Source organism: Acinonyx jubatus, chromosome C1 (genome assembly GCF_027475565.1).
Source record: "Acinonyx jubatus isolate Ajub_Pintada_27869175 chromosome C1, VMU_Ajub_asm_v1.0, whole genome shotgun sequence".
Lineage (NCBI taxonomy): Eukaryota > Metazoa > Chordata > Mammalia > Carnivora > Felidae > Acinonyx > Acinonyx jubatus.
In genome coordinates, this window is record NC_069381.1 from 128738770 (window position 1) to 128766628 (window position 27859).

General features: G+C 36.4%; 1 long non-coding RNA gene across 1 annotated transcript; it reads right to left on the reverse strand.

Annotated features, from left to right (window-relative positions):
* Positions 1 to 691: 691 nt before the first annotated feature.
* On the reverse strand, positions 692 to 13489 carry LOC113595369 (uncharacterized). The gene is made up of 3 exons (XR_003415873.2): positions 13443 to 13489; positions 11293 to 11402; positions 692 to 829 (listed from the first exon to the last, which is right to left on the reverse strand). It is a non-coding gene; the product is annotated as an uncharacterized LOC113595369 (long non-coding RNA).
* Between the last annotated feature and the right edge of the window lie 14370 nt (positions 13490 to 27859).

Genomic DNA, 27859 nt, shown 5'->3' on the forward strand with positions numbered 1-27859 from the left:
AATGGGAATTGAATACCCAAGTTGCCTGGGTCTTGGGAGCAAGATATTTTCACATGTATTCATCAAGTGGACGCTTGTTCTCTAAGCAATTTTGGTTTGTAAACTTGCTGGGAAACTTATTGGAATTATACAAAAAAATTATCCAAAAAAGGCCTGGAGTCACTTGTGAAGATTGCAGTGTTATCACATGTGTATGAGCCTCTGCTCCCAAATCTGTATGTATGGAAATAAAGTTCAGTACATAGAAATAGCATTGCATCATTTTAGCTTCTTTTGTCTTACCTCAAAATTCCAAGGCGCTGTTTTGTTTGTCTCTCCAGATGTATGTATGGTTGTTTAATGTGAGTTTATAGCTCACACACACACACACACACATGCTTTTAATGGTGATTTCCAGAACTCTCCTTTCTAAAACCTTTGAGTGGATTTATATCATCTACAGACAAATCTAAGAAGATTAGAACCCCATAAAAGGAACCCATGAACTAAACCTCCTCCCCACCTCTCTGGCTTCATCGGCAACTACACTTTTTTGGTACCATTTATTCTAGAAATCGAATTTTATAGTTTTCTCAAATGCTCGGCCATCACACACAGACATGCCTTTGCACTTACTTTTGCCTCTGTCTGGAATGCTTCATACTTTTTGTGTGAATAATAAAATGGCAAAATCAAAGATACTTAGGAAGATTCCTGGTCTTTATTCTGAAAGGCAGAAAGAGAAAGAGAAAAGGTACAGACTTGGGCTCCCCCTACGTTATGGAGGAAACTTTTACTTCACTACTTTCCTCCGTGCAAGTTCTTAAGCTTCTTGAATCTAGTTTTTCATCTGTAAAAAAACAGATAATAATATATATGTCATATGGTTGTTACAAGGGTAAGATAAGGTCATATGAAATGTTATAAGCAAAGTAACTACTAGTTTTTGTTTTCATTTCAGACCATCAATTATATGGCTTTCCAACTTTCTTCCCAGCTAAGGCTTTTATAATTCTGTCAGTGTTATTTTTTTCTTTAAGATTATCAGAGAGCTGTCCCCAGGAGGCATCAATCTTCTATATATTTACTTTTGGAATTTTTCATGAGGAGGTTTGTCTAAATTAAGATTATTCATCATTAAAAGAAAATGTCATCCAGTTTAGCTGAAGAGCTTTAGCAAACATGTAAAGAGTAAGGGTAGAGGTATTTTAAGAATTTAGAGACCTCAGTACAATTCTATTTTGTAGGAAGGAGAAAATCATTGGACAGCCCCTTTCTCCACCTTTTCTTCCAAGATAAGAAGATCCCTTCTCCTTACTTTTCTATGGTCTCTTCTTTATTGTTTTCTTGATAGATAAATTTCTTCCACCAAGTTTGTAATTTCTGCTGTACCATGACTTTAGCTCCTCAGCATCTCTACTTGGTGTAACTTACAAATCTGGTTTCTAAAGACATAGAATGTGGTCCCTTACTTCCAATACTTATTAGCTGGATAAAGTATTCTTGTTCCAGCCTATTCTGTTCAGGGATTAAGGTTAACTGGTACGATATGGTCTCCGATGAACACTGCACATCACAGAAGCAGGATTGTAGATGATGACTAAGGGTGAAGCTAATATCCCTCCCTACTAAAGAGGGATGTTCAAACCTTACTAAGATCGAGACTGCCTGAAACCCTAATGAAGCTTCAAGATCTATCGGACTCTGGCTGGCCAAGGGACAGGGTAGAGAATAGATCCCAGGATTGACCTCAGCTTTCAGATTCCAAAAACTTTTCCTATCCTATTTGGCTTCCAGTCCACTATCCAGAAAGCTTCTTTCTATATACAATCATCCCCCTTTATCCCATTTAAGTTTATCTGAGTTGCCTGAAGCTTTTGGTCAGAGCAAGGAGAATAAGGATATAGAGCAAGTGTGGGTGTCCAGTTTGCCCCCCAGATTTTATCTACAGCTCTCAATGAGGTAAGTGAAACTGTAAGTGACATATTCACCTGGTTGTGAGGAGCACTGTGGTTGTCTTTCCAACACTTCTTTCACCTCCCTCCCACCTCATTATGTATACCCATGCAAGGAAGGTACACTGATCCACTCCAGCAACTGGGTGGATGAGATCAGATTGTTTTTAAAACCACAAAACCACAGTTAGTGCTTTAGGAATCTATTTCTAAGCCTACCAGCACTGGTATTCCTTTAGATACAGGGGTTGTCTGAGAATAAGTATTGCACAAAACTTGGTCAATGGGACTAAACTGTGGAATTTTATTTTTAAAAAATGCTTTTCTGGGGTGCCTGGGTGGCACAGTCGGTTGAGCGTCCGACTTCAGCCAGGTCACGATCTCGCGGTCCGTGAGTTCGAGCCCCGCGTCAGGCTCTGGGCTGATGGCTCAGAGCCTGGAGCCTGTTTCGGATTCTGTGTCTCCCTCTCTCTCTGCCCCTCCCCCGTTCATGCTCTCTCTCTGTCCCAAAAATAAATAAACGTTGAAAATTTTTTTTTAAAAAAAATAAAAAATGCTTTTCTGACAGATTTACTAGAAATATAGATCACTTTTGCCTTGGACAAGAAAACATATACATCAAATTTCACTGTCCATCTTATTATTTTAAGGAAGAGAGTGTTTGTATGAATCTGTTATTATGGAAAAGAGGTAAGATACATCAACAGAAAGTGGGTTTTGACACCACTGACCACCAAAATGAAACAAACCTAAAACTCTTCCTACCTTTATACTTTTAAAGTAAATGAGTCAATAGGTTGTATCTATTATTTAAATTATTTGCAGAATAGTTTTTTTACTCCCATTGAAAAACATCCAAACTGATACCCTGGCTTCAGCATAAAAAACAGTTGTTGGCTTACACAACTGAGATTTTCCAAAGTATTCTATCTTCAAGCATGACGGGATATAGGAACTCAAATGATTACATCAGGATTTATTTTGTCTCCGTTGAGTCTCTCTTTTGCTTAGCTGGGTTCATTTTCTGGTTTCATGAATAGACCCTGGAAACTCTGTAGATTGCTATTGATTTTATAAGTTCTTAGTCTCAAGTCCCATGGAAAAGACAATGTCATGGGACATTGCCCAGAATTCCTAGGCAATGCCTCATTATTTCCTGTTTACTCTGATTGCATCTTGTACCTCTCACTGTACAATCAGAGCAAATAGGAAGATATGCTGCTCAGTCAAATGGCTGCCTCTGAAGCAAAGTGTAGAGTGAACTTCCTCAACCGAACATGGTAAGTGTAAAGTAAGGGGAAGGAGAAGTTCTCCAGAGGAAAACTGGATATGGTGATCAGAAGAAGAGTGGATGAACTCTGGAAAGGAAAAAATAATCTACTAAAGGTATTATCACGTCGAATTAAGCTACATTAAAATATAAATAAACCTTGAAGTTTGATAATGGTAGCTTCAACATTGAAAATCAAGGTTCATATTCATATTAGTGAATTACAGCTCAACTTGTACTAGAACTCAGGCCCTTAAATGTAAGAAAGAGGTGATATGTCAGGAAAAAAAGTAGTTTAAGTATTTCAGTCAGGTTTCTTATACAGAGTCACCCTGGGACTATTACCTCACTGAAAGGAGGGTAACATTTTGCTCCTTGGATTCTTGAAGGAGAAAAGAAAAACATGTTTATGTTTAACAAACAATAAAAAAACACACACACACAACATAATAATCTAGGGAGAAAGTCTATTCAAATGCATCTCGTGTATCTCTGTGAAGGCCCTTTCTCTGTTTCTGGGCATATCTACATTCTAATTAATTTAACTGTTAACATTTTTTTTTATATTTATTCAGTTTTGAGAGAGAGATAGAGTACGAGTAGGGGAGGGGCAGAGAGAGAGGGAGACACAGAATCCAAAGCAGTCTCCAGTCTCCGAGCTGTCCCCACAGAGCCCGATGCGGGGCTCAAACCCACAAACTATGAGATCATGACCTGAGCTGAAGTCGTACACTTAACCAACTGAGCCACCCAGGCTCCCCATAATTCATTTAATTGTTAGATTATTATTTGGATTTCTGCTGCTGCCTGATAGTCATCAGAAATGAAGGAAGTTGCCTTGATCCTACAAGAACATTTTCTTCACAGGAAGAGTTAAATAAGTCAACGACTTACACCTGGCTTGTAGAGCATCTGAAATTCTGACTCTCATCTTTATTAAAAAGGCACAAAGAGGAAGAGGAATGTGTATATGGCTTATTCTTTTCCATGGTAAACAGTCACATTTCATTGAAACTCCTTCCAATGAAAAGTAACTGGTCTTTTAATAACAACAGGCAAAGGAAAGAAGGAAAGTAGTTGTACAATGACTGCGGGTTCAATAGCTTAGATTCAGAGAGGAACAAGGAGCAAAAATGAAATATTTCTCAGAGTTCAAAGGCTTCAAGAGCCAGAGAGACAGATTTTGAAACCATGGGGCTTGGCCTTTGGCTTACAGAGACACTGCTTAGTGTTTCTTTTCTTCATCTGACACTGTCAGAAAGCATTCTAAGTGTTTTGCAAGCTACTCACACGTTGGAGTCCCACAGAAGTTTGGGAAGTATCATAAAAATGGTGATAATGCACACTTTTTTATTATAGAATAGGCCAGAGGTTCTATTTTAAATATTCTTTAATATGAAATGAACATAAGAAATTCTCAGATAGGAACTCTAGGCAGAACTGAGAAAATCCAACGTATGACATAGGATTTTGTCCCAACAGAGGAGTCATATAGCTTTGATGTATTATTATTTCCAAAGCAGTAATTTTTTGTCACTAATTTTCCATTAGTGGAACTATTCAGAGATCTGTGGTTACAAGCAGAAAGAACACACTTCTCAGATTATTGACTTTATCTGTAAATTATGTGAAAAAAAAAAGAGTCATGCATCAATACAGGTAGATGTGGAAGGTGACAGAGGAAAAAAAAATATAAGATGGTATGAATTTCTGACCAGTCATTGTGAACAAAATCTTTTCTTTCTATATCCATTCATTAATTATTCCTGAAATATTTCTGAATATTTCCTATGAGCCAAATGCAACATTATACTCATTTACTTATTTTAGGAGTGTTCTTGTAGGACACTAACTACATTTATTGAAAGAAATAATCAGAAAAGTGTAAGAAAACACCCAAGTAATTATGTGTGTGTGTATATATATATACATACATGTAATTTGACATAACTTTAACTTTTTATTTTGAAATAATTTTAGGTTTATCCAAAGTGTTGCATAACGTATAGAGAGAATTGCTTCTAGGTATGTATGGCAAAGAAATAATCAGGCACATGTACACAGTTTCATAAATAAGGATGTTCATTTCAGTGCTATTTATGAGAATAATTATGAAAATGATTTAAGAGAACATCAGTTGAAGAACAGTTAAATAAATTAATATATACTCATGTTATCAAATATTGATAGCCATAAAATGGTAAAAATATTCATGTCTATATCATAACCTCAATTTTATCATATCCTCTTATAGACACCTATAAAATTTGAAGGAAGTGCATACCTAAATAGTAGTTACTTTCAGGGGATGCCTATGGGTGTTTCCTATGTGGTATTTTCCAAAGTAATTGAGTTTTGCCACACTAAAATCAGGATTTGAGGAATAAATATCAGCTAAACAACAAATCAGAACTGTAGGGCCATGATCCTCTGTTTTTTAATAGTATTGTCTCAACTAATTTTAGGTTTACATATTGGCAGAGACTATGACTCTTTGGGCACTATGATATCTTCAGTGGAGTAGAAAGGTGCTCACCGCATAGAAATCCCATCCACCTTCTTGCAGATGACTTAAAGTCCACAGATGGGGATGGGGTTTAAATATTTACACACTATGAAGAAGGAGCATAATGACTTAAATTCACATTGTGTGTCAATACTAATAATATATCCCTTTTTAAGAGGGGAATTTGGAAAAAGGCAGAGAGAAGTGGATGATGAACCTGCCTCTAAGGGGAGAAAAAGCAGGAAGAGAAGTTGCTGGACACTAAGACCCCTATCGCTGATTTCTGAATTTACAGCTTTCCTGAGGGTTGACATACATACACTTAGACATGCAAAAGGCCTTGATTTTTGATCTCATGTCTGCTTTTCCTTTTATTCCAAAATACAAGAATATATTTTGAATTTATTCTATTCCTCTTGTTGATTGATCGTTTTTCCTAGTAGGTTGGAAATTCCTTCAGGGTAGAGGTTCCATTTTCTATACCATTACAATCCCAGTTTCCAGAATCTTTGAAAATAATATATACCTAAAATTATATATTGAGTCAATGTACATCTTTGAAAAAAAAAAAAAACAAGAGAAAAAGCTTTGAAAACAGATCTGGTTGGTACACTGGCTCTGCTACCTTCTACTTCTGTCATCCTTCCTTCCTTTTTCCCATGCTTCCTTGCTTCCCTTTGTTTTCCATTCAGAAATATTTACTTCACAGAATAATAACAGTATGTGAGGCCCTGTAATAAGATTCACACAAGCAAATAAAAAATCTCTATTTTTACTGGTGACACAATGAAGATAAAATAGTTCTCATCTTGTAAGGTGGTTGAAAATATTCAATTCCATGAAGAATAATGGATTTCAGGCTTCTTGCCCCATTTTCACAGTTTGTTAGCTTAGTAAATAATAAATGATAGGGGCGCCTTGGTGGCTCAGTCGGTTAAGCGTCCGACTTCAGCTCACGTCACGATCTCGCGGTCCGTGAGTTCGAGCCCCGCATCGGGCTCTGAGCTGATGGCTCAGAGCCTGAAGCCTGCTTCCAATTCTGTGTCTCCCTCTCTCTCTGCCCCTCCCCCATTCATGCTCTGTCTCTCTCTCTCTCTCTCTCAAAAATAAACTTAAAAATAAAAAAGCTGCTGAGGATTCAACTCAGTTTAAAAAAATAATAATAATGAATGATAAATATTGATGGTATTATAGTAATGTATAATAATGTATTCTTTTTGAATTTATTCATTTATCCATTATTCATATCACAGGCATTTATTAAGTACTCACTGTAGTCCAGAAAGTGTTTTATAGTTTGTGACTATAAATGCGTAAGACAGTCTTTGTTCTCTGGGATCTCATTCATCACAGTGAAAAATATTTCATGGGGGAACTAAGTTACCAGTATGTGTCCTTTGTCTGATCATGTTAGATGACCCTCCCCCAAATATTATATTTTTCCAAAGTACAGTGAAAACTCCTTAAAGCTAACTTTGTCCAAGTCACACAGAGGTTGCAAGATTATCCTGAGTAATTCACTGCTTGGCTGACCTTAATGTGACACAATGAAGACCAAATGAATGAAAGCAAGTGAGGTTTTTTTTCTTCAAGACCTCAACTTTTTAAGGAATGATATTGTCTAGTCTTGCTTTCAGTTGACCTAACTAGGCTACTGGTCAAATACCATGTGGATTGGTGCTAGGGTGTGTTTCTCAGAGTCTAGAATAAATATGGCTTCCCCAAGGCTTCTAGAAAGTGAAAACCAGAGGTAAATAGACCTCAATTCCAGCAAGAGTCATGGAAACAAACATTATTCAGGGGATAAGAAGACAAACAAAACTTTGAAATAAAATTAAACTTTACAGTGAACAAAATCAGACTGAACTAGGTAGAATATTAGAGACAGTTTTGGGCGGATCTTTTTCCTCCTTACTGGTCATCTCTCACATAATGTATAGATGGGTCTTTCTAGTTCAAAGATAGAGCATTGAGGCAGACTCTCAATTTCTATAGAGTCTTGAGGTCCCTGGAATAAGAACATAGAGAGTGTAGATTGGAGAATGGAACAAGGAAAAGCTGCCTCAAATCTTCAGATGGGGATTCATGGCAACCGCTTCTAGATAAGTCCTGCAAATTGCAGAAAATTCCTGCTAGCTCTAGTGAGGGACATGTCATCTACCATTCTAGTGTGAACCCAACTGACTTGAAATTAAAAATTCAGTCAAAATGTTTGAGGACCTCTATAATACACAAATTGGAAGGAGAAATGTATGAGGGGTTTTACTGGTTATAGAGAAACTTGTTGGGTATAAATAAAGACAATTTGGTCTCAATGACAGGTCCTTCTAATTATGTTTCAAAGAAAATTGGGATTTTAGGAGGCAAATCTATGTATGATTTTAAGTACAGGATTCCTGGATGAAAAGCTTTCCTTTATGCATAAGTAGTTCAGAAAGTGGGAGCCAAAGAGAAGCAGCTATTTGCTTCCCCTGTTTCCTAGCTACAACAGTGAAGTAAGCTTTCACATAGGCAGCCAGAAATGAGTTCTGACTGCGGCAATTATATAAATGTCATTGTAAGCTGTTATCTTATCAGATTTTTTTTTTCTTTCAGAGTCCCAGCATCATCTTTCAGGGGTACTGGATTACTTAAGATAAAGAGAGGACTCAGATATATTGCCTCAATAAAAACAAAGATGTCTCAGACACTGGCTTTATAACATTAGCTACAGATGGAGACTGCTCAAAAGGATATGTGAAAATAAAAACAAACCTAGCTCACTCATTGCTCAGGAAATAATGAGAGTCACACTTTCCAAAGCCCCTGGACACTTACTGATTTACCCATTACACTCTTTGCATCTTACTTGAGTCAATTCTTTAAATACATGGCCACTACAATGCATGCCACAATGCATTCTAAAATATATTAAGTGAAGCATTTAGAATTTACCAATAAATCTGGATTCTGTGAAGCCCACTCAACTTTCTGAACAATAATATGCATATCCAAGATGCAATCTCAGGGAATGAGCACATGCCTGCCCCCTTGTCTGACTGATGGGGGCAAAATAATTGTAGGTTAATTCTTAAAGAACCTTAATTTAGAAATTTGTGGTCGGTCTAGATTGCATTTTTGGTCCTGATGGTTCATTTTCTTCTTTGTAGGAGGATCATACTTCACGCTCCATTGACTTGAAGTGTCCCCTTGTGGCAGGAGTGTATGTCCCTGCTCCACATGACTTTCTTTGGCCTGTGCAATGTAGGCAGAAGTGCCCAAAACACCCCTGTTAGTAGAACATGAAGGGCAATTGTATTGAATGGCCTTAACTCTTTGCCTTTCTGCCACCAGACTGCTTCCACAACTTGGGCCCCAGATTTAGAACACAAATAAAGTGAACTGAAATCAAACTGCAATGGATAGATATGAGTGGGAAATAAATACTATTGTAAGTCTAGAGATTTGTCACCGCAGCATAGTTTAGCAAAGCTAATTAATATGTGACCTCAAAATAAAAAGAAATGTATACTGAACCAATGTATGCCTTTAATATATCAAACACTCTTACTGAATTCACCTATCTATTCATTCAACAACCCATAATCAATCGCCACTTGTATTTTTTCTTCTCTGTCTTTATCAATTTTTTGGCTGGATTGATCTGTTGGTCTGGCATTATGCTGGCATCACCACAAACAGCTCAAGTGAATTCAACAGATAAAAAACTAAGGATTCAAAATTAGGTAGAAAAATTGAGAAACTTAGATTCCATTGGCAACTCCACAAAGACATGAGCATCAGTTTAGGCAGGTCATATTGGGTCTCTATGATGCAAAAGAAAATGTCTTCTCCTCACTATAGCTCACTGTCTCAAGTGATGATTCTTCTTCTTGAGCCAGTCTAGCTTCTGTACTCTTCTCTAAGTATGATATGCTTGTTACCACTGTCATGTCTTTCCTTCTATGTTTGCCTCCTCCTGAATTGAACAAAGCATTGAGTACCTGATATGTGCCAGGCACAGCACTAGCCTCTTCTGTATGCATCGTCTTGTTAAATACTCTCAATTATTTTGTGAGGTAGTTACCTTTTCTTCTTTTGATAAATGAGAACATTGAATATCAAATAGTTTTAAATGACTTTTCTGTATAGCTAGCAAATGGAAGAGTTGTTTTCAAACTAGTGTTTACCTCAATGTCAGTATAGTTTTCATCATCTCACAATGGCCTCTACTCTTACCTCAGGAAATTCTACCAAGAATTGAAAACACAGACTAAGTCCTGTTCTTTCATGAAGTCTTCCCCCATTTATTGAGCTCAGACTTGTCCCTTTTTTACAATTTTACCTTGCAAATAAATTTCCTCGTTATGGAATTTAAGCAAATATTGTATGACAACTTGTACAAATTCCATATGTGCATGCTGTAATGTTTAACTCAATTAAAATTCATTAGAATAAAGTAAGAGCCTCACTCATTTGTGCTTAACCCTTTGTGGCTGAATAAATCACTTCCCTTTTCAGGAAAATTCCTGTGTGGAGAGAGATTGGGCAGGATGGATGCTTATACCTTCTTAGGGTAAAAAGAGGAAACAAGCTGAGAAAAAGATGACACGTCTATGAAGTGGTACAGTCAGCATTCTAGGATTTTAGGCTATGTCTTCAAACTCAAGAGTTTAAGACACTTTCCACTATACCATGCTGCCCATGTGGTTGGGTTCTATAACATGTATTTTATTTTCTAAAGCAGGAAAAGTTCTATGGTTTGTCCTCAGTCCCCAAATTGCCCAACAAAAATATGTATTGAAAAGAAAACTTCTAGATTTGCTATACATCACTTGTGAAAAATCGTTCAAGAAATAATTCCTCAACTCATTCAGTCTCATTAGTTTTTTCCTTTGAGGGATGGAAAAATGGATCTTTCTAGCAAAAATCAAATTTGTGCATGACAGCCAGTTGAGCTCAGAGGTCAAAGGATGAATTTGGACTGCTTCAGTGCATTCCCATCCGTTCAATCTTTTGTCATGCTTGCACAGCAGGTAGGATTTGAAAGAGAATCTGCCCTTGCCTAGAAGAATTTTTTTTAATGACTGAAAATAATCAGATCTATACTTGAGAGCAGTCACAGCCAATGCCACTTTTCAGGGCTCAAGTAAACCTCTGCTAATACTCAGGAATCGTGAAAATGTTTCAAAAGTCATTTTCATGGTCAAGGATAGGTCTAATATGGTGGAGTTTTGTGTTTATACTTGGGGATGGGATAAGTGAATAGGGGAAGCAGGAGAGAGTTTTTCAAGGAAAAGCCTCAAAAAAGATTGAGCACTTCCAAAAATGAATAAAAGGGAACAGAGACAGATAAGTCCAAAGTCAATGTCACTAAATGCCAATATCCCTTTCAAGCTCTAAGGTCCAAGTGACTTTACTAGTGCAATTTCAATTTTAACTCCCACGCTCATTTTTCCCTAAAGGTAAGTAAAAAGTAAAGAACAAAGGTCAGAAATAGGAATAAGCATTTGAAATAAAAATCAAAAGCAGAAACCTCTAATTGACTCTTGTCCTAACTTCACTTTTAAAAAACTGTTTCAATGTATATATGATGCACCTACCTTTAGGAAGAAACTGCTTGGCAGATTCAGAAAAGAAGGTGGTAGTATCAAATGACTGCACATTTTCCAAGTTCCAGACTTCAAAGTCAGAGCGGTGCTTGCTGCTGAGACTGTGAAGTCCAGATGTTACATAAGCATAGGGAGTATCTCATCTTCCTGAAGCACACACACTTTTATGGTTTGGTACATATTAATAATGTTTGATTTTGAAGAAATAAAAGACATGGTCAGATTTAGTTTTGAGATTGTGGTCTTCCATTTCTGGGTGGGCCACACTGTCTCCCTCTCTTTATGTCAGATAAGATACTGCCCTAAAGGGTTTTCAACTGCTACTTCTTTCAAAACAATTCTTTGGGACACCTGACTGGCTCAGTCAGTTAAGCATCTGACTTGATTTCAGCTCAGGTCATGATCTCAAGTTTCATGAGTTTGGGCCCCTTATTGGGGCAGGCTAATTGTGCGGAGCCTGCTTGGAGTTCTCTCTCTCCCTCTCTCTCTGCCCCTCCCCATGCTTGTGTGTTCTCGCTTTCTCTTTCTCTCAAAATAAATAAATAAACTTTAAAAATAAAATAATTCTTTGTTCAGGAAAGCAGTCTTCACAAGACTTAATCTTAGTTTGTATGTCTTATTTCCTTCCTTCACAGAACCCAGGGCTTGGTCTCTCTGCTGAAGGATGTGTCATCTACCCTAAGACTGACGCCACTAAAACAACTCCAACCATCTCTGCAGCAAGAGTAGGAGACGTCTTAGAGTCTTCAGCACTGGGGAGTGACACAAATGAAAGCAGTTTTTCTACCTGAAGAACTTTAATCCTGTATCTGCTGCCAATGAGGGGAGAGGGTTTTAAGTTGCCAGTAGACTAGAAAAATAATTAAAAATACCAAGACAATGCTTATGTGGTAAGTATTGAGAGAGAGTTGAGAATGGTGGTATTGTCAATAGTCACAAATACTAGAAGGCTATGAAAATATTCTTTAAAGATTACATTAAAAGAAACCTAAATGGAACTGTAAGTCTGTAACGAGATTTTTTTTAAAGAGAAAAGTTGAAACATTTCTTTTATATTCCATTAAATGCTTTTTTCCTATTCTAATTATAAACATTTAATTTGGAGAAACAGTCTTACTTTGATGCGAGCCTCTAAATGTTTAATATTTCATATCTCCAAAGAGACAAAACCCAATATCTAATCAGATCATTTGTATATCTCAGTGCTCAGACTCTCTGGACTGTCTCTGGACTAGCTCTGGACTAGATGTCCATTTCTCTTTAGATTTCATGATACTGTCTCAAATTTTGTAACCTATTTTCTGGCTACATTGTAGAAATAATCATCAATACACCTGATATAAGACCATGGGAAACAAGGCGAAAAGTGCATTGAAAATAAAATGAAAGTGGGTAGTGGCTGAAGTCATTATTTCCACAACTGATCTTGAGGGTCTGTCCATGTCTTGACTTCACCACATCCTTTTCCATGCATCTGTTCCCTTCTCTTTAGTTAGCATCTCAGTGGGGTGGGGGCTCTTCTTGGTGAGTGACTCAAACTTTAATTGATGAGGGTTGCAGACATTGAACAGTCTTGACTCTGTAGGTGAGTGTGGCACAATAAGGTACACTGAAGATCACTTTGGCACACATCTTATTTCTCTTCTCTGTCTCACTGTACAATTTTTTTGATGATCATAGTCAATCACCTCCACCCGCGGTGATCTCCTTTCTGACTATTCATGCAGTCTCTGGAAGATCCCAAACTGGCCAGAAAGCAGACTGAACTTCCCATTAAGAGGAATCATTGGTGGTCCTCTGGTGGAAGTACTCTCCTTTTGGTAATCAAAAACAAAGAGTCACATATAGACTGCCTAATGGGAAACAGAAGTCTTGCGAATTATAAGACTAGATCAACCTGGGTCACAAAGTCACTTTTGAATTAATGTGTCTGTTGCCTTTTTTGAGAGATACACATTTAGTATTCTTGTATATATACTCTTCAGAGCTGCTTCCGCATCCCCTTCCCATCTTCCTCCCTCTCTCTCTTCTTGTATGTGTTAGTCAAGGTCACTTTTGGAAAATAGTCAATATAAGTGAACTAAGACAGGGAGAACGTTATGGAGTTAAAGTTCCATAATGGGAGGTAATAAATTCATTACCTGTTTGTAGTAGGTTCACAAACAAATGTCTGTTATCAGAAGAAAAGCAGAGGAGAATGAGGACAAACTGGAAATGGCCAAGCAATCTGTGCCTGCCCATCACTGCATATGACCTCAAAAAAGAATTTCAGAGCAGAATGACTGCTACTTCATTTCTGCTTTCCAAATTTGCTTAAATTCCTCTTTGTCAAATACTAAACTAGAACCACATAGTTCCCAGTTAAGCCAAATTGTCACAGCACAGTCCACCACACTGGGTATCTATATTTGTGGGTATGTGTAAAATCATTATAAAATTAGATTAGTATAGTAATTATAGCTTTGGATATTTTTTTTATTTTAACACTTAAATTATGAGCATGTGCCCATGCCATCAAGTTCTATATGAATCTACAAAAAAAAAAAAAAAATACAAGAAAAAGCACAGTGGAGCCAAGAAGTGGAAGTAACATTTTAATTGTCCTTTGATGGATGAGGGGAAAATGTAAAACAGAAGGTGGCATTCAGGCAGAGGAAATAACATAAACAAAGAATGAGGAGAATGCATAATGTATTTAGGGAACAGCTAATAGCTTGCACTAGACCAAATAGAGGGTAAATATAATATTTAGAGACATAATAGAAAAAGAGATTCAACTAGATTGAGACTGACCTTAGATTTCATGTCAGAGAGTTTAGACTTAATGCTATAGACAATGGGGAACCAATTAATATTTTTAAGCTTGGGGGTGGCGATGAGGTTTATTTTTTAGATAAATCACTCATGAGGAAACATAGGAACTGGATTAGAGATGTCCTGGGAGTAGAGCAGAGCGAACTGTTAAGACATAATTGGAAGAGTTTTGGAAAGGCACAAATCAGAATTAACTAGGGCAGGGGCTATGAGAAATGAGATAAAAGGAGAATTTGAAATTCATGATGGTGGCCAAATCAATGGCTTCATGACTAAATATGGAGACTGGGGCATAAAAATGTGTTAAAGTTGTTTTTGAGTAGTCTATCTTGGGTAGATGTATGGAGATCAAAGCTAATTTAAATTCATACTAGAGGCATTTTAGGCTTGAAATAGAGTGAGAATTACACAATATAGTCAGAATTGTTACAGTGATCTTCTAGGGAGTCCCCATAAAGCTGACCATCAGCCGCTTAAAGTAGAGGTTTCCAGACACAGTGGGTCATCAAAATCATGAGATGGGGATGGAGGGATTGAAAGGATAGAGGGAAGGGGGCATGGCTTTAAAATACATCATGTATCAGGTTATATTCCAGATATACCAAATCAGATTTTTAAGAGATGGGGTCAAGAGATCTGTAACTTGAAGTTCTCCTGGTAATTCTGATAGTCTGCTAAGTTAGTAAGCTTAAATGTTGATTTGTACAACTTCAAGAGTGCCAATCACAACACAGTCTTTGTGAATGTGAAGTGCACAATGTACACAGCAATAAACAGTGGCCCTGTTTATGAAGAACCAAGAGGCTTCTCTTTTTTTTCTTAATATTTATTTATTTTTGAGAGAGAGAGAGAGAGAGAGAGGCAGAACACAAGCAGGGGAGGGGCAGAAAGAGGGAGACACAAAATCTGAAGCAGGCTCCAGTCTCTGAGCTGTCAGCACAGAGTCCAATGCAGCACTTGAACCCACCAACCATGAGATCATCACCTGAGCTGAAGTCAGATGCTTAACCAACTTAGCTACTCAGGAGCCCTGAACCAAAAGGCTTCTCAATGAGACAATAACCATAGGAAGATCACAAATGGAGTAGCATGTAAATAAGCAAAACCAATCCTACATTAAAGTAATAAAAACATAAATTTTTCAAGGGGTGATCTAGGGCAGTTTACAAGATACTGAAAGAGTAGCAGTAGCAAAGCTTCTGTTTTGCAAATTTGCAAACTTCCCACTTTATTCTTTAAAAACTGGAGTGTTAATATCCATGAGGGCATGAACTTTGTTTTTCTTTACTGTTGTATTCCTAGAACCTAATACAGAGACTGCCATATAATGAATGCTCAATAAATATTCACAGATGATTTGTCATTTATTCAACATAAAACATTAAGCTCTGTGTATTTTTAAGACTTTTTCTAAGTGTCATAATCACATAAACAAACAAGATATTGTCTTTGCCTAAAAAGAGTGAAAAGCTTAAGAGTAGAAGATAGATTCATATGTGAACAAATAAGATGAAGAAAGTGTTGCAGGTGTGTGGAGTACAGAGGAAACAATGAAGTCTCACAAGGTCAACCACAAGTACAGAAGCCTAGCTGTGATCAGTCATCTGAAGACCAAAATGACATTACAATAGAGATGTGAAAGTGCACAATAATAAAAAAGTATATAATTCAATTAAGAATGCACACTCAAAGCTAAGTCATTTTTATATTAGCCTTTACTACATGGCTTTTATTAATGTGAATATGCTCAGTTGTTGATACAAATCTGGAAGGGCCACAGAGATGTTCTGTTAGTGTACTCTCTGCACACTGTGTACTTGGCTTTGGTACACATTAAGGAGAGCTTTTCTGGTACCTAAATGAGTGATTCTCATTGGTAATCAAGACATGCCATGATTCTGCTTTTTCCTACTATAACTGCATGATTTCATGTCATAAACTTAATTCTATAAATATCTTTGGAATGGTGTTTTGTCCTGAAACATGGTGCCACAATAGAGGAAAGTTCATAATACTAGAGAAACATAGAAGATGGAGTTATCCATTCTACTAATCTGAGAGCTCCGTGATTCTTCCACCACTTTTTTTTTTTTGCAACTTATCAGCCCTTTTTTATTTTCTGGAGAAGGTATTAGTTAATCCAAGTCTTAGAATATAATTAGAGGTTGAGTAGGTAGATGGATCTGTGAATGAGAAAAATATCACATGAAGAAGAAGCATGTGACCACAGACATTTTGCAGATCATGTTGCTTTTCAGGAATAGCAGAGATTTCAGCATGGCTGGAGCGAAAAATGCAGGAAAAGGAAGTCTAGAGATGTGAGTTAACGGTCAGATTCATGATTTGTTCATTTCTATGTCCCCAGAATCTAGGACAGTGCCTAAACATAGAAAATGCCTGCTTTATTAAAAATAAATTAATAAGCCAAGGCATTATAGAAACAGTTTGAAATTTATCCAATAGAAAACAGGAAATCACTGAAGGATTTAAAATAGATGAATAACATGAGATGGTTTTTATTTAGTAAAGATCAACTTAGCAGCACTGTGGTATCTTCAGCCATTAAGAGCAAGAAGACCAGTTAGGTGAATATTGCAATGGTCCAAACAAAAGTAAATTAGAGTCTCAAAAAAGAATAACATTTGAAATATAGAAGTGCCTAAGGAAATCTATTTTAAGCCTCGGGTATGAGTGAATGTGAAGCCTTAGAGTTGAAAATGACTGTTAGGAGCAATTCACCAAATTAAGAAATGGAGGAGAAATGGAGGTTTGGGGAAAGACCATGAGTAGAGTTTTGTGCATAGTCCTTTTTGAAATGTCTGTGGGATATTCCTGTAAAGATATGTGGAAAATACTAAGGATTTGGATATCAAAAAGCGATCTGGGGTGCCTGGGTGGCTCAGTCGGTTAAGCGTCTGACTTCAGCTCAGTTCATGATCTCACAGTCCGTGAGTTCGAGCCCCACGTCAGGCTCTGTGCTGACAGCTCAGAGCCTGGAGCCTGCTTCAGATTCTGTGTCTCCCTCTCTCTCCCCCTCCCCTGCCCATGCTCTGTCTCTCTCTGTCTCAAAAATAAATTAAAAAAAATTTTTTTTAATTTAAAGAAAAGAGATCTAGTCTGGAGAAGTAGTTTTGAGAGTGATTAGTGTACATGTTCTGTCATTAACACATATGTGATAAGCAAAACATGTGAGTGGATGAATCTCTCAAGAATACTGAGAGAGAAAAAAGAAACTGGTAAAATATTTAATATTGCAGGGTGATAGAAGAGAAGGAAGAGCCTTCAAAGGAAGTTGAGAACCTCTGAGAATAACAATAAACTCAAAAGAGAAAAATAAAACCTTGAATTGCAAGTAACTTGTTATGCAAGTGTTCCCAAGATGAGCAAACATTTCTAATAAATTTTAACTTGATAAATGAGCGACGTCTTGCAATACAAGTAATTGATGATGCTGAATGTTACATGACCACAATTGAGTCAATGGTTCTTGAAATTCACTGTGGTATATGAGTGCTTTGGATTATAAACATGTTTCCAGAACAAATTATTCTCGCAAACTAAGGTTTTACTCTAATCAGAAAATAGCAGTTCATGCTCTAGGTTAACCAAGTACGTAACTCTGTGAACGCATGACTGAAGAATAGCCAATATTTTGAAAAGCAGAACTGGTAACTGAAGAAAGCAAGCCTGTTTATCAGGTTAGTGTCATCAATTAATATGATTATGAAACAAGTTGTCAGTTAAGCAAGTTTATATGTAATTTTCCTTAAAATTGTTTTATCTTCTCAAATAATTCTTTTTTTACTGGAATTTTCCTAAATTATTGAGTTAAAAAACTTCTTGAAATATTCTAAGCTAAAATTCCCTAAAATTTCTCAGATCCAAATAACTGAAGTTTACAAAATAAGTAATTGCCCCAGGACTGTTATACACCTGGATATCTTTCATAATTATTTGCATAAATAAACATTTTTATATCCCAGGATTACTGTTTATGGTTTGAGTATTACAAGTACAAATTCTATAAACACAGGGACTTACATATAATAGCTACTCTGTAAATATCATGGTAAAGACAGAACTGTACTAGCACAGAATCTCAGATCTTGAGATGCTGAGTTATAATATGAGTAAAAACAAGAGTTCTGACATTAATTATAAAAAGAACTGTAAGATCAGACGATTTAAACAAGCATTTTGAACCCCTCCCCCTCCAATACACATGTACACGGCCTTTAAAGAAAGGTGACTCTTAATGGGTATATCTGCATAATGGCTTTTCTATGTTACTTTCACTTAGAGCTACTTAAATATGGATTGAGAAAGATTAAAAACGGATTATTATGGCCTGGGTGCCAAGGAATCTGACCATCATTTTACGGAATATCAAATTTCCCAGGTAATGTTTCCAAAAGCAAGTTACCTACTAAAATATTTTACCACCCACCCACCTTTATGTTGTTCTAATTATTGTGGTGAGATGGAAAAAGCAATGGGACTTTATTATAAACTGGAAATTTATAAAAAATTTTGTAAAGTCAGGAATAGATAAGAATATTACCTATTTCCCAAGACCTAAGGTCTTCGATATCACAGACAAATTTCCCCAGTGTTTGACTAGCCTTAGAACCTGAAAATCTTTTAAATTATAGCAGGCTCCTGGGGTAATGAGTTCTGGTAGTTTTAATAAGTAATGTAGAAAATAAATGGGAAATATCAAATAATGTAACTAGAGACACTTAATTCATTGGGAATATATGTGGGACTAGAATTTAAAACTCCAACCTCCACAAATGATGCGTGTCTATTTGTATGTTATTTATTTGAACTAATCTTTACTGTTCTTGATAGCCAACCCAGGTAATCAAAGGTGCCCGAGGACACTGATCCCATGAAACAGTTCTGTTGTACTATGAGCAATGTGGTTGAAAATTGACCTTCCTAAACCAAATCAAAAAGTTTCTTTTATACGAACTCAGATTGTGATAAAATGAAGTTAAAAAGAGACATAATTGGTTGCACACATATGAGTACATCACTGAGCTCCCACTAATCTTTTAATCTATTTAATTCAGAAACCTTAAATTTGATGTAGAAGAAACTCATGCTATTAACCACCGCAGTGGAACAACCTATTAGCGATGGACCATGAAGTAACATCTCTTTCCCCTCTTGTAATAAAGAGCAATCAAGTGCTTTGATTGATTGGAACATCTTCTGTGTTTTCTAATTGCACAAAGAAGTTGAATCCCATTTACCTTACTTTATGGAAATCATATTAAAATTATGTGAAGATAAAAGCAAATCATATAGATCACACCAGCTTATGGTATGTTCCATGATTAACATGAATGATTATCTTGAATAGTTTTAAATGACTTAGAGTGGAAATAGAAAAAATATCCCCTTATTTCAAGCCCTTTACTGATCATGGTCTATAACATACACACACACACACACACACACACACACATATATATGTATATATATATACACATATATACACACACACACACAAATATTATCCTATTCAAGAGTCCTTCTGTGGCTAACTGAAAAAGTAATCCCAAAGGTTATTACACAAATTTATTTTATTAATTGCACTAAGCCTTTATAAGAAAACTTTATGTATCCATTTGTTTTTTTTTTCTTTAATCATTCTGCATAATTAAAATGGAAGCTCTATCAGTCCTGTAGCCTTGACTCTTTGTCACTTCCAAATTCTCTTTGCCAAAAATGTTACCTGCTAAAAGGGAGGACTTTAATAAATATTCACTATACATTCATTACCTAGTTGAATAAATGAACTAAAATTCATGGCTTATAGCCATATCATTACTAAAGTCAGATTTCCAAACACAAAACATTATTTCTAAAATCAATCAAAAGTCTTTTGACAGATGAATAAGTAGAAACTCAAAAACTAAAACTAAATAAACATGAATACATTAACAAGTATGAACATAAACAAAATCAGGAAAATGTGGCAAGTAGTTTACCTTTCACTGAAATGTCCATTCATTGCATCACTGGGCACAAAGACTAAATTGATAGTTAATTGATAAAGGTAAGTATTATCCCTGTCCTCCTTTCCAAGTCTATGCATAGATTCAACTAAACATATAGTCTTTAAATGCCTATCACCTATCATCTAGTTATCTGTCCCTAATTCTTACCTATATCTAACTAAGTAACCTAGGAAAAAAATGTTCTTAGATGGACAAATACTAATAATAATTCCCAAACACATTTCTATTTTTTCAGTTTATTTATTTTGAGAGAGAGAGAGAGAGAGAGGAACAGGGGAAGGGCAGAGAGAGAGGGAGAGAGAGAATTCCAAGCAGGCTCTGTGGTCTTGAATTCATGAACCATGAGATCATGACTTGAGTAAAAACTAAGAGTTGGACAATTGACCAGCTGAGCCATCCAGGCGCCCCCCAATCACATTTCTTAAGTTAAGAGCACAAGTAACAAAAACAACACATAAGTCCTTCAGAGAAAGTAACTTAAAGACACTTGAAAGCCATTTGTGGGAATGAAAAAAATCAAGGGTTTTGGGAGGATTTCTGGTTTCCTCTCAGGGATCTAGAAAGTAATAAAGAATATCACTTCCACCCATACAAAGAAACAAAAAAAGCTGGACATATGCAAGCCATGAATTTTCTTGAACCCGAGTCTAGGTTATTGGCAGCTAGCTCATCCAAAATCTAGAGGCAGGAACCCAATGTAGGGGCATATGAGACACACATTGACTTATCTGGGGTACACACAACAAGATGCAGATAACAAGAGTTAAGCTAGAGAGGTTGGAAAATTTGGTAGAGGCCCTCCATGTACCGGCAAGAGGGTGGGAACCCTGGGGGCCACATAACTTGGGGAATCTGAGCCTTTTTCAGGGTTTGTCTTCACAAACCCCATTGAGTATTCAGAGAAAGGATTGGAGAAAGTTGTAAGAAAATGTACTGTTGTGGTACTGTCCTGGGAGAGGGAAATGGCAGCCATGCAGCAGTGAAGGAGGGACACAGGAAGTGCCAAGACCCTTTTCTTTTGTTTATTTAAAAAAAAAGTTTACTTGTTTATTTATTGAGAGAGAGAGAAAAAGAGAGAGAGAGAGCATGAGCTGGGAGGGGTAGAGAGAGAGAGGGAGAGAGAGAATCCCAAGCAGGCTCTGCAGTGTCAGTGCAGAGCCCCACACAGGGCTTGATCTCAGGAGCCATGAGATCATGACCTGAGCCGAAATCAAGAGTCTGATGCTTAACCAACTAAGCCACCCACGTGTCCCAAGACGTTTCTCCTCTGTCTCTTTTATGGGGCAAATTTTACATCTCTGTGGGTGGGGGGAGGAGGACAGGTAACAAACATTCATCCTAAAAACCCACTGCAGCTGGGAAGAGGGAAAAACAGGAGGAGGGAGGAGGAGTTTACCCCCTCTGAGTGGGAAAGAAATAGGTGTGAGCCCAGAGAAATCACATGCAGAGATGCAGGAGAAGTGACCAGGCCACACCCATGACCTATGGAGGTGGTGCCTACCTACTCAACCACACACACACCACTTCAGGTTAATAAGCATGAAGGTAACAAATGACTATGGGATAGCGCTGAGAAAGGGCAAGGAGGACAGGAGCATGGGAAGGCACCCACTCTGAATTATAGTCCCTAAAGCTGAAGGTGAGGCAGATGTTAAGAAAGAACTCTAACAAACTAGCCATCAGTCTAAATACTAGGTAACGTCAGAAAAACTTGAAGTTTCTGGTGAATTGAGGATAAACAAGCAACAATAAATCTCAAACAGAGCACAACTCCTAACTAATTCCACAGGCTATACTTAAGGCTTAGAAGAAAGAAGATCACGCCCATGTTCAGGAATAAAAATTGTTTACCTCAGTCTCTTCTGTTCTGCACAAGATGTTTGGCTTTTAGAAATTATATATATATACATTATATAAGTGTGTGTGTGTGTGTGTGTGTTGTGTTGTGTGTGTGTGTGTGTGTATACACACACACACACACAACACAACACAACACACACACACAAACCAAACCCAAAAACTACTCCCTAGTGACAAAGTAATCATTAGAACAAGATTTAACAAGATTTAGATATGACATATATATTGGACATTTCTAACATGGAACTTAAAGTAACTATAAATAATGTATTAAAAGCTCTAGTGGAAAATCTATAAGATCAAACAGGTAATTTCAACGGAGAGATGGAAACTATAAGAAAGAATCAGATGAAAATGCTAGAAATTAAGAACAGTGTTATAGGGGCACCTGAGTGACTCAGTTGGTTATGCATCTGACTTGGTTTTGGCTTAGGTCATGATCTCACGGTTTGTGCTTTTGAGCCTTTGTGAGACTCCACACTCACAGTGCGGAGCCTGCTTGGGATTCCCTCTTTCTGCTCTTTCCTGGCTACTGCTCCCTCTTTCAAAATAAATAAATAAGCTTTAAAAATTAAAAAAAAAAAACAGTGTTTGAAGCGAACAAAGCTTTTGATGCATTCATCAGTAAACTCAATACAACTGAGAATAGAAAGAGTATACTTGAATATAGGTCACTAGACATTACCCAAGCTAAATACCACGAAAAAAGATAAGGCAGGGGGGTGGAGAACAAAGTAAGACCTGTTAAACAATATTCAGAGTTTAATATATGCATATTTAGAATCTGAGAAGAAGAGTAAAAGAAAAGAAAAACTATTTGAAGACACAATGGCCAAGAATTTTCCAAAATTGTATAATTATTTTTATGCAACATTCTGGAAAAGGTACAACCAGAGGGAAAGAAAAATCATCTGTGATTGTGAGGAATTTGAGTAGAGGTGGGACTAGGATTTGACTAGAAAAGGGAAGCATGCAGGAATGTTAGTGGCAATGGAACGATAACATGAATAACGTCGCAGTGCAGAAGACAGGCAGATACTACTCTATGTGATCAGGTGAATGTCATCAGTAATAAGACATAATGCAATCATGTACCTCCAGGTACGACACTAAGAAAGCATGGTATTCACCTTGGTGGTATGCATCCCAGAAACACAAAATTTGAATTTCATAATGAGAAGACATCAGACAAACCCATATTGAGGTACATTCTACAAAATGGCCGACCAGTACTCTTCAAAAGTATGAAATAGGAAACACAAGGGGAGATTGAGAAGTTGTCAGATTGATTTAATTATTTCATTATTTTAATGTTAATTTCACAGTTCTGGTAATTATGCTATGCTTATATAAGATTTCAGTTAGGGGATTCTTGATGAAAATCATATAGGACATCTCTAGAATATTTTGCAAGCCTTTTGTAAGTCTAAAATTACCTTAAAATGTTTTAATGTCTGATATCAATATAGCAAAGATATACAGTATACAGGATGATTTTGCAAAATTGTGGTGAACTGAGAGTAAATTTTGGAAAATTGTGGTGAACTGAAGGTAAACTTTGCAAAATTCTCCTGTATACTATGTTTAAGAAGCATACATATAAAAATACATGTATTATTATATGTAAATATAAAATAAAACATAAATAGGAAAATATGTCCCAAGATAAAGTTAATTTAGCTATATTACTATCAGACAAAAGAGACATTAAAACAGAAGCAATACTAGAGATCATGTGGTCACTACATAGTAATATAAATGTAACTGACCAAGATGATTTAAAAATTTAATAAGATGTCATCCATGTATGGCTATCTGAAAGAAGATATGGGAAAAGTATGAGAACATTTTTTTTAATTTTCAAAAGTCATAGTTAAATACGTTTTCTTCTGCTACATTAAGCACCATAAAACTCAATGGGCTACAAATCAGACAGGAGAGATCTGGAACAAAGTTTGGAAAACATAAGACAACTTATATCAGACAATTAGAACCAAAGTGATACATGGATGGAAATCTAATGTACTTTATTTGTGTATGTTAAAATTTAGAAAATAGTGTTACACACACTAACACACACACACACACACACACACACACACACACACAGAGTAATGTGGGAAAATAATATGGGCAAAATTTTCCAACCTTACAAACTGGAGAGGAGAAAAAAAGTTATATGAGAGTTTCAAATATCTATAATCTTATTCTATTAAAAATTAGAGGTCTAAAAAAGTGACCAACTAATAGAGACATAAGCCTGTGGACTCTGAAGTCAGGCTAAGTCACCTTGGTCTTAGCAGCACCATTTATTTGATTATGACTTTAGGTATATAATTTAAACTTGCTAAGTCTCAGACTGAAAGATAACTAACTGAGGTACACTTCAGAGAGGTAGGGTTTTTGGGGGGGAAGATGTGCAGAAATATATGTTAAATGCTTAAAATATCTATGGCACAAATGAAACATTCTTATAACTATTATTCCTATAACTATTATTATTATTAATTATTACCCTTATCTTACAGTATGTTAATGAAGGAATACATTTATATATGGATACTTGACTATTTTTCTTGTTGAAGTATAATTAACATACAGTGTTATATTAGTTTCAAGTATAAAGTGTATACATGGATACTTTGAACAAATGAACTCATTGATACAGTTAAAGTCAAGGGAATGTTGGTTTAAAAAAAACAATGCCATTTGAGAATTCTTAATATCCAAGGAAGGGAATACTACTCCTATTCAGGGGCAGTATCTGTGAGTTTAGAAAAACAAATGTCGTTTCTTGGAGAAAAAAAAAGTGTAATCCCTTAGGTAGAGACTTTATAAGGGACTAAGACTCAGGGGAAATGTATTGCATTCTAAGGAAAAAAAAAAAGCGCAGGTGATGTAATCACTAGTGATCAGAGTATGAAAAGTTAGAGCTACAGGCATCATTTTACCCATTAAAAAAAGAAGAAGAAGAAGAAAGCTTTCCAGTGAGCTTTGAGTTCAAAAGGAAGGGATATCAAGCAGGTAGTAAAAAATACAAAATCATGTTGTAGAACGGTAACACTAGGCAAAGAGGGTTCCAAATCCAAGAATGGGCTAAGACAAAACACTAAGAAAAATAGAAAGATTTAGGAGGCTGTGTTCAGATTAAAATGAACAAGAAAGGAATAAATCTAGAGATTGAAGTTAAGGTTAATAGCCAATAGATATCAAGCGGAGGGACCGAGCTTCTATTTTGTTTTCATTTTCCTTTGGAAGGAGAATAACCTTTAATCTGAAAGTTCTTACTAACTGCAGAAGTTATGAAGTAGAATGTCTGAAGTCTCTAGAAAGAAACCAGGAAAAGAAACCAGGAAACTACAGATGGAAACTTTTTAGAAGCTCCTTGGTTTCTAAAAAGGTAAACACTAAGGATGGCCAAAATTATGGCACCTAATGTAAACTCCCGAAAATGTCTAGTCCAGATTACAAAACAGATGGTCTGTGAACATTTGCAAAAGGAAGCACATAACATTTGGGCTCAGCGTGATCTCAGTAAATGAAACATGACAAACTAAATTTATTTTCTTTTTTGATACAGCTACCAGACTGCTAGATGAGAAAAATGCCCTAGGCATAATGCATCTGGATTTTAGAAAGCCATTTGACAACTTTCTCAGCTGTCTTTGAGGACGAGCCAGAGCAATGTGGGCCAGCTGATAGTGCACTGGATGGACGTGAGCCTACTTATGTGTCTATACCCAGGGTGGTGATTTATAGATCAGTGGCGGGCAGGTGGAAACCATCTAGTGCCATGTTCCAATGCTCTGTGATTGGCCTTGTTTTGTTCAACCTATTTATCAAGATCTGCTTGAGGTCTCACTGCAGCTGTTTGTAAGCACATTGAAGCAGAAGAATAATTTACTAACATTTATTCAGCATATGATTGTCATAATAAATATCTTATCTAAATTTATTTTTAGGACAGCTCTATAAGCTATGGGGTATTATCCCCATTTTACTGGAAAGGAAATTAAATTCAGTTAAAGTACTTGCCCTACAGTTTGTGCATAGCAGAATGACAAGATAGGTTTGCATAATTCCAAAGTTTATGACCTTACCACTGTATTATGCTATCTCAAAATAAAGATCAATTGCAGAATGTGATCATCATAAAAACTATTGCTGGCTTCTGCTACATTAATAGGCATTTAGTGACCAGATTAATGGAGGCAACTATTCTACTGTGCTCTGCAGTGATCTGGCTATACCTCGGGTTATGTGTGAGGTCTATGATACATGTTAAGAGAGACAGATAAAAAATGTAGACTGTTAAAAGAACAATCAAGGTTTGAAAACCAGTTACATATGACTAGTTGTCTAATGAGGGTAAGACATTTAAAATTATGATAGTTGTTAAAAAACAAACAAACAAACAAACAAACAAAAATAGAGGGACTATGAAACAGAAGAAACATCCCATACTAAGTGGTCAGATGTAGAACCAACAGGGGCTTACAAGGAAGGTCACTACGTAAAAATGTTTTATAGGGGCACCTGGGTGGCTCTGTCAGTTAAGCATCTGACTCTTGATTTCAGCTCAGGTCATGATCTAGGGGTTGTGAGATTGACCCCCGCATCAGGCTCTGCACTCTGTGGAGGCTGCTTACAATTCTCTTTCCCCCTCTCTCTGCCCCTCCCCCACTTGTTCTTTTTTGTTTTTTCTCTCTCTCTTTCTAAAAAACAAAACAAAAACAAAAACAAAAAAAGTGCTTTGTAAATAATGGGACATCGCAAAGACACGAATAGTCTACCTTGTGAGGTAGCAAACCCCCTACTGTCAGACAAAGAATAAGGAGGACCCATTTTCTGGTGCGTTGTGGTGGGGATTTTTTGCACTGAATGTGAAGTTGAACCAAATGACTCCAAGAAACTCCAAATTTCTATGTATTTTTGTGTCTGTTTTCTGTACTATCTTGTCCTCTTAGACTGTTACATTATTTTGGACTACACTACCAAGAGCAGTATTTATTTTTAGAAGTATTTTTATATTATATAATATGCTAAAATAGGATAGGCAGGCCACTCATTTTATTCACTCAGATGAGGCCAGCATTTTCCTATTACTATGCCCAATCTACCTCCTCACCCTGTCCCCAATCTTACTCATCACAACCCACACTGAACTCCCTCCTTCTAACTGTCTTTTTTAGTTTCCCATTCATATTTTTCTATAGAAAGTCCACTCAATGTTTTTCGTTTCTTTTGAAACCACTTCAACCTACAATGACCTCATCAGGCTGAAAACCAACCCTTATATCTGGTTTATATTCTCTATCACTTAGCTACCATGTTATATGATGTCTTGTACTTTCTTGATGTGTCTTTTTACTTCTTAAGGATCAGGATAGTGACCTAAACTCTTGTATCACACAAAAAGTCTATTCTATCCATTAATCATATAGGTAGGACCTAAATTCTTCCAAAGGCTTACAAATAATGAGCTGGGAAAAATTGTCTCCAACTTACCAAAAGAAAATTTGCATATTAAAAATTAATAAATGTTTAATGAGTTATTTTAAAGTATATTCGAAAATAAATTTAACTCCATGTAATTATTTAGAAATTTTATTTAACATAATATATGGATGTTTGTGTGTTACATGTTGTGAGTTGAGACGAGTATTTAAAAAGAGAGGGTTAAGTGACCTTATTTTCCATAATACCTCATTCTAGGTTAGCATTCAGCTAACCTTGAGCATTCAGCTGAGTACAGATTAGCCTGTGTTTGAGAAAATTTAATCAAGTTCAGGGAAAGAACCAGAAATAGAGATAATAGTGCTCAGAGCTCAATAAGGGAGCTGGGAATAGTACTT